Genomic DNA, 8,158 nt, shown 5'->3' with positions numbered 1-8,158 from the left:
GAGAACAAGAACAAAAACATCACAAAAAATCATAATTTGAGAACAATGTACGCTATTTACAAATGCAAAAACCCCAACAAGTCAAACAAATACCCTAAATAAGGGTTTCTCGAACAAGGAACAACAAAATAAACAACATTGAAGACAAACCCATGTTCTTCTTCTTCTTTTTCTACAACCAAAATCATCAATTTCTACCAAATAACTTTTGGAACAAGTGAAACAAAACTTTACCTTGATAAAAGAAGAAGCAGCAGCAGCGGCACCTATAGACGAGGGTGAAGAAGAAGATGACAAGAAAAGAGGAGAGATGAGAGACGTCCAAGTGAAGGAGATTAACTGTTGCTTGGGAGTTTTGATTTTGAAATATGGAAGAAGTGCGAGGGAGTTGTGGAGATGAACGGTTTTGGAAGTTTTGAATATTGGGTGGGTGTTTTAGTATAATGGGTGGGTGTTTTGGGTTTTTTTGTAGTTTGTAAAAGATTAAGAAGTTTTAAAAATTACATTTTGAACTATAATCTTCTTAATCCCAAATTTAATTGGGTTTTGATGTGGGTGGGCCCTACACGTCACCTTTAGTAATTTCAAGACTTTTTTGTCACCTAGAGTTAATTCTTCGAAAAAACTAATTATTCTAGAGCTGCTGAGAGAGCGAGAGAAACACTACGGAAAGATTTTTTGTGATTGAGCTAAATGACAGGAATACCCTTCGTCGTCCTTAAGACCCACACTTATTATAAAGTTAAAAGTCCTAAAATGTTCACATTAGAAATTGAGGAGAATCAAACATATAAGTAAAAGCAAACTGTTTACAATAAAAAATAAATTTAAGATTTTGGTCTTTCCATCATTTACGATGTTGGCTCAAATCTTCTAAAGCAGACATAATGTAACACCTCAAAAAAAATTCCGTGAGCATAAATGAATAGACCAATGAAGAGTATGAGTGTACGATGTTTTACTAAGAAGGGAATGACTACCAATGAGTTTTGAAAACGCAAAGGTTGCAGATTTGCATTGCGACCCAGTGGTCGTAAACATAATACGGCCCGTAAAGTGCCATCGTCCTCCAACTATCAAAACTTCAACTTTCTGTCAAATGTTGAAATGGTTAAATACGACTCAGAATACGGACCGTAAATCGAAATACGGCTCGTAAACTGCGACCGTAAACCACCATGGCCTACACCAAACCTTTCTGTTTCTGATATGCTTAAATACGGTCGTGGAGGACGGACCGTAAACCAGAATACAGCCCGTAAACTGGGTTTACAGCCACTGTGCATCCCGACTACTGTTCACAAAAATCAGATTTTTAAGTTAAGTATAAGGGACCCCAAGCTCATTTCATTTCATTTCTCATCTTCACAATTAAAGAATTCTCTAGAATACTCCAAAACACTTCATCCACAAGAATTCAAGAGAATCAAGGGAAAATCAAGATCAACAATGCCAAATTCATGAAAACAAGAGTGTGATACCTAGCTCAAGTTCATCTTCCTCAAAGAAAACCAAAAGAGGTGAAGTAGGGTTTTGGTGCTAGAGTAGAGACTCCACTCAAGGCTTGTTCCACCATCATCCAAGGTAAGTTTCATGACCATTTCATGTTGTTTAAGGTATTGAAACGTTAAGATACCCGAATTGTAGAAAAGCCTAGCAAATGGGTCATAAATGAGTGAATAGTGCCATGAGTGAATGGTAGTTGAATTGAATCATGAATGTTAGTGTATTGTGAGTATGAATGCGTTATAAATGACATGTAGACCATGAGATAAGTGTGATACATGAGAAAATACGATAGCGAACCCAAAACCATAAAGGTGGTAAAAATGAAGAGAAATAGTGGATCATGGTCATTGTATATGAATGATGATTGTTGATTGCTATATTGTAGTTGTTGTTGTGGGTGTTGAGAGTTGATATGGAATATGGGAAAAGTAGTATAAACAAAGGAAGTGCTGCCCAATTGTCTCTAAAAATAGTAGTGCATTCTTATAGTTGATTAACTAACGTTAGTACGAATCCTCTTTTGAAGGTAGAGACGTGACATTGAAGGAGAATAAGCGAACGCTAGATTGCTTAAACGAGAAAGGTATGTGAGGCTTAACTCTTCTTTCAAAAGGCATGAATCCTTCAAGTTTTCCATAATCCTTCTATAAGATGAAGCTTATGAGTCCTTCTATATTTCGAATCACCTATAAGCATGATAATAATGACAATGAGCTAGAGTAAAGAGAATTAAGAAATTGTGGCACGATGTTCCTACAATGCTAATGATGTTATTATTATTACCACTCACCTTATGCCTTATTTCCTTCAAGGCGAGGCATGATACCCATGAAATGTCCATAACACAATCGGGGGTTCACGACCTTACGTCACCCCGACATAGTGTGGTTGCCTTAAAGCTTAATATATGCTCCTAACGCTAATGTCTGCTATGACAATAAGATGATAAATAATGCTAACTTGTAATACGACTATGGGATGCATGGAATACCAAGAAATGATAACATGATGCTATGGTATGAGATGTGTAAGAGTGATGTGTTATGATTGATTTTGTGATGATATAATTCCACTGCGCCACGATGGCCGGGCATGTCACCGCTAAGGCGAGCTGCATATGATTCCACCATGCCTAGATGGTCGGGCATGTCACCGCTAAGGCGCGCTGCGATGTTACACCGAGCCTAGAGGGCCGGGCATGATCACCACTAGTGGGCGGCATATGACGGTTACCCGGACGCGGGTTAACGACGAGGACTATGATGAGATGATTTATATGATGTGATGACATGTATACCATGATTATACAATATTCGTACTGACGTCCGTTTTCTTTGGACGTTGTGTTCATGCCCACAGGTAGACAGGGAGGAGATCTTGCTCCAGATTCTTAGAGGTTGTTAACTGACTGAAAGCACCCCATTGTCCTGGAGGTGCCTATGATGATTCTTTTGTGTACAATTGTAAATGTCATCTCAAAGAGGCTCGTAGATACTCAATGTGGGTCTTTTGGTCTCATGGCGTGGTCATGGTGTAAATATATACATATATATTATTTTGCTAGCCTTAGGGCTCATGTGTATAAAAACATTATGTTGCTAAAGGAAAACGGGTTTTCTTATAAATCGAGCATGAATCCGATAAATGATTGTTAAATAAGCCTAAGGAGTACTAGTACGAGCGGTGCTCGGCGGTTAGCCCCGGGTACCCTTCGCGGCCCCTAGCCGGGTTGTGACAAAAGTGGTATCAGAGCAGTTCGGTCCTAGGAAGTGTCTACGAGCCATGTCTAGTAGAGTCTTGTTTATGGTGTGTAGCGTGCCACATCAATAAACAAGAGGCTACAGGGCATTTACGAAAAATGACCATCTTTCTTCTATGAGATCGTGCGATAGAGCCGTGTATAAGATTTTATCCTCCCTAATAGTGTGTTATGATTTCAGAATGCCGCCAAAGGGAAAAGCTACAGCCGCCTAGAAGGGCAAGACTACGACAAAGAGGCGGGTAGAAAGAGAGCCCCCAATGAATATTGAAGAGGGTGAATCACACAACGAGGTCTTGTCTAATACTTCTTGTACCCCACCTAATGTGGAAGAGCAAGGAGGAGCCCCAGCTCCAATTCCTCCGCTGGTTGCTTCGGGTCAACAAATGACCGAGGCCATCCAGTTGTTGACACAATTGGTTGCCGCACAGGCACAACGAAAAAATGTGGGTTCAAGTGACCGGCAGCAAGTACCAAGGCCCGTGATTTTATGAGCCTAAATCCTCCGGAGTTCTTCGGGTCAAAGCCGGAGGAAGACCCACAAAGTTTCATTGATGAAATGTTGAGGACATTGAAGATTGTCCATGCTTCCGAGACCGAATCAGTGGAGTTAGCATCTTATAGACTCCGGGATGTGACGGTGTTACGGTACAACAATTAGGTATTATCAAGAGGAGAGAATGCGCCTCCTCCGGTTTGGCAAAAGTTTGTAGATGCTTTTATTCGTCACTATTTGCCACCCGAGGTCCGCGAGATAGAGCGGATAGATTTCTGAATTTGAGGCAAGGAAACATGAGTGCCCGGGAGTATAGCATGCAATTCAACTCTTTGGCTAGATATGCTCCGACTATGGTGGCCGACATGGGAGACCGGGTACATAGGTTTGTGAGTGGCCTATGGCCACATCTATTCAGAGATTGTCTGACCGCTTCCTTGCAAGACGGGATGGATATTTCCCAAATACAGGCCCATGCTCAGAATTTGGAGGGGCGACAACAACAACAACGGGGTGATCGCGACAGTGATAGAAGACAGGGCAAAAGGGCTAGATCTATGGGCACAGGCAGTGATTATAGAGGGGGATCGAGGCAGACTTATTCCCGACATTCAGGCCAGTCAGCGACTAGCGCACCTCCCAGATTTCCAGATAGAAGATTTGACCGCTCCTTTCGCTCGGGACAGGGTCAGATTTCGAGGGCTTCAGGTTCCCAGTTTGAGGGTGATTATAGTCAGGGGAGACCCCCAGTTCCACGATGTAGTCGGTGCCGCAAATCACACTCAGGGCCATGTCGTCAGGAAACTGATGCTTGCTATGTTTGTGGGTAGACCTGACATTTGATGCGAGATTGTCCCTCGCGATATGGCAGAGGTGGGGTTCAGCCCACAGGCTCAGCAGCGGGTTCCTCATCAGCACGCTCAGCGGGGCAGACTTCCCAGATGACAGCAGGCCGAGATAGAGGCCGAGGGGCAGCATCTACTTTAGGTGCCACTCAGCCCCGTGTATATGCTTTAGCCGGACGACAAGATCTCGAGTCCTCCCCGGATGTGGTTACAGGTATATTGTCTATACTCTCCCGTGATGTGTATGCGTTGATAGATCTGGGTTCTCCATTCTCTTATATTACTCCATATGTTGCTGGTTGTATTGGGGTGAAACCCGAGTCAATTAAACCCTTTGAGATGCTTACTCCGGTTGGTGATCCCGTGATTGCAAGACGAGTGTACAAGAATTGTGTCATTGTGATATGTGATCGACAGACCAAGGCTGATTTGATAGAGCTGGAAATGGTAGATTTCGATGTAATCATGGGTATGGATTGGTTGGCTTCGTGTTATGCAAATGTTGATTGCCGCACAAAAGTGGTTCGATTTCAATTTCCGGGAGAGCCCGTGCTTGAATTGAAGGTTAATACAGCATCTCCAAAGGGCAGGTTTACTTCCTACCTGAAGGCAAGGAAGATGATAGCCAAGGGTTATATCTATCACCTAGTTCGGGTTGACGACACCGAGGCAGAGCCGCCGACTTTCCAGTCTGTTCCGATAGTGAATGAATTCCCAGATGTGTTTCCAGACGAACTTCCAGGACTTCCTCCAGAAAGAGAGATTGACTTCTCCATTGATGTGTTGCCGGATACCAAGACTATTTCCATTCCTGCTTATCGAATAGCCCCGGAGGAATTAAAAGAGCTAAAGGCGCAGTTGAGAGACTTGCTCGAGAAGGGATTCATTAGACCCAGTTCATCACCGTGGGGAGCACCGGTCTTGTTTGTGAGAAAGAAAGACGGTTCCCTGCGAATGTGCATCGACTATAGGCAATTGAACGAGGTGACGATAAAGAACAAAAATCCTCTCCCAAGAATTGATGACTTGTTCGACCAGTTACAAAGTGCCAAGTGGTTTTCCAAAATAGATTTGAGGTCGGGTTACCATCAAGTGAGAGTTAGAGAAACAAATATTCCTAAAACATCCTTCAGAACGAGATATGGCCACTATGAATTTCAAGTGATGTCGTTCGGGTTGACTAATGCTCCGGCTGTGATTATGAATTTGATGAACAATGTATTTCGGCCTCTCTTGGATCTGTTTGTGATAGTATTTATTGATGATATTCTGGTGTATTCTCGCACGGAATCAGAACATGTTGATCATCTGAGAATTGTTCTTGGTATTCTTCGAGCCCGAGAATTGTATGCAAAATTTTCAAAGTGTGAGTTCTGGCTGAATTCTGTGATGTTCCTGAGCTATGTCATTTCAAATGATGGTATTCGAGTCGACACCCAGAAAATTGAAGCTGTGAAGACTTGGCCAAGGCCTACGACGCCCACAGAAGTCCATAGTTTTCTAGGTTTGACAGGTTATTATCGAAGGTTCGTAGAGGGCTTTTCGTCTATTTCAGCCCCATTGACGAAGCTAACCCAGAAGTCAGCAAAGTTTCAATTGTGACGTGAGCACAGTTTCCAAGTGTTGAAATATAGGTTGACCTCAGCCCGGGTTCAAACATTCCAGAAGGGCCAGATGGCTATGTTGTGTATTGTGACGCTTCCGGTGTCGGATTGGGATGCGTATTGATGCAGCATGGTAAGTTTATTGCATATGCTTCGAGACAATTACGGAAACATGAGAAGAATTATCCAACTCATGATCTCGAACTAGCTGCGGTCATTCATGCCTTAAAAATGTGGAGACATTATTTGTACGGTGTGCACGTTGATATCTATACAGATCATAAAAGTCTTCAGTACATCTTCAAGCAAAAAGAGTTGAACCTGCGACAGAGGCGGTGGTTAGAATTATTAAAAGATTATGATGTTAACATTTTATACCACCCCGGGAAGGCGAATGTAGTAGCCGACGCACTTAGCCGCCGATCAATGGGCAGTTTATGTAAAGTCCCTCCGGAAAGGAAAGAGATGGTTCAAGAACTTCATCGATTGGCTAATCTTGGAGTGCATGTAATTGATTCGGGCGATGCCGGGATTAGTATAAATGATTCCACAATTTCGTCCTTAGATATGGAAGTGAAAGAACGGCAGTGCGAAGATCCGCAGTTATGTCGTTATAGAGACACATCTCATGGGAAAGAAAAGTCTCCGTTTGAAGTTTCTATGGATGGAATTCTTAGGTACCGAGGCAGGTTATGTGTGCCGAATGTGGCGAAAATGCGCTGACGAATTTTAGAAGAAGCACATTGCTCTCGATGTTCAATTCACCCAGGTGCAACCAAAATGTATCATGATCTCAAGATGATGTACTGGTGGGATGGCATGAAGAGAGACATAGCAGAATTCGTAGCACAATGTCCCAAATTGCCAACAGGTAAAATGTCATGACCCAACCCCGTAGGCCGTGAGTAGTGCCCGATCTGGGCACCCAAGCACACCTATCAAATGCTATCTCAAATTTTTATTAAACGCATTCAAGTTTGTAGCAGAAGCCGACAAGGCTATATTTCAATTTTTGATAATTTCCAGAAAAATTTCGGCAGAGTTTCCTTTGTTTTACGGACTATCCAATATAACCCTGCACACAGAAAATACCAACAGGGGCCACCCAGGGCCAACAAGGCAACATTTAAACATATGCGGACCGGCCGCCGCGGCGAATGGGATCGCCCACACACAACATATACACATATTCATACAGAAAGACCCCAACCCAAAAACTTGTCCACAGACCTCTAAACAGACCGACAGAATCATATGACGGGACAGGGCCCCGCCGTACCCCAGATAAACATATGTACAGAATATACAACAGAAAAAGATATATACCAAAATTATAAGCTCCGGATCAAGGGGAGAAATTCCCAAGTAGCGGAACAGGTATCCTAAGATGGCGGCGTATCAAAAGGTGCGTCTGTACCTGCGGGCATGTAGCGCAGCCCCCGAAGAACAGGGGGTCAGTACGAAAAATGTACCGAGTATGTAAAGCGGAAATGTAACAAATATAATCATAATCCAAACCAGAGATACAAAATATAGTGGATAGAGTCGAGCCCGAATTCGAGTCAGAAATACAGAGTATAAATATATACAGAGTACCGGGTATAACAGACAGAGCCGTAATCCGAATCAGAGGTACAGAGTATGGCTGACAAGGTCGTAATCTGAGTCAGAAGTACAAAGCGTGACTGACTAAGTCATAATCCGAAGTAGACGTACAATAGTAAAGCAGACAGAATCTGAATCAGTAACCGAATCAGACTTTCAGAAGTGCAACAGACAGAGTCATAGTCCAGACCAGATATACAGATGTGTACCAGACAGAATCATGCATGCAGAGTCATAAGAATATACAGATACAGATAGCATATATATCAGATCCCGGCCCTCTAACGAGGGACGCGGTAACAGAAACCGACCCTCTTAGTACGGGACGCGGTGGACAGAC

The sequence above is a fragment of the Lycium barbarum genome, chromosome 11 (assembly GCF_019175385.1).
Source record: "Lycium barbarum isolate Lr01 chromosome 11, ASM1917538v2, whole genome shotgun sequence".
NCBI classification, from domain to species: domain Eukaryota; kingdom Viridiplantae; phylum Streptophyta; class Magnoliopsida; order Solanales; family Solanaceae; genus Lycium; species Lycium barbarum.
The sequence above is the reverse complement of the archived record's forward strand: the minus strand, read 5'-3'. Positions refer to the sequence as shown.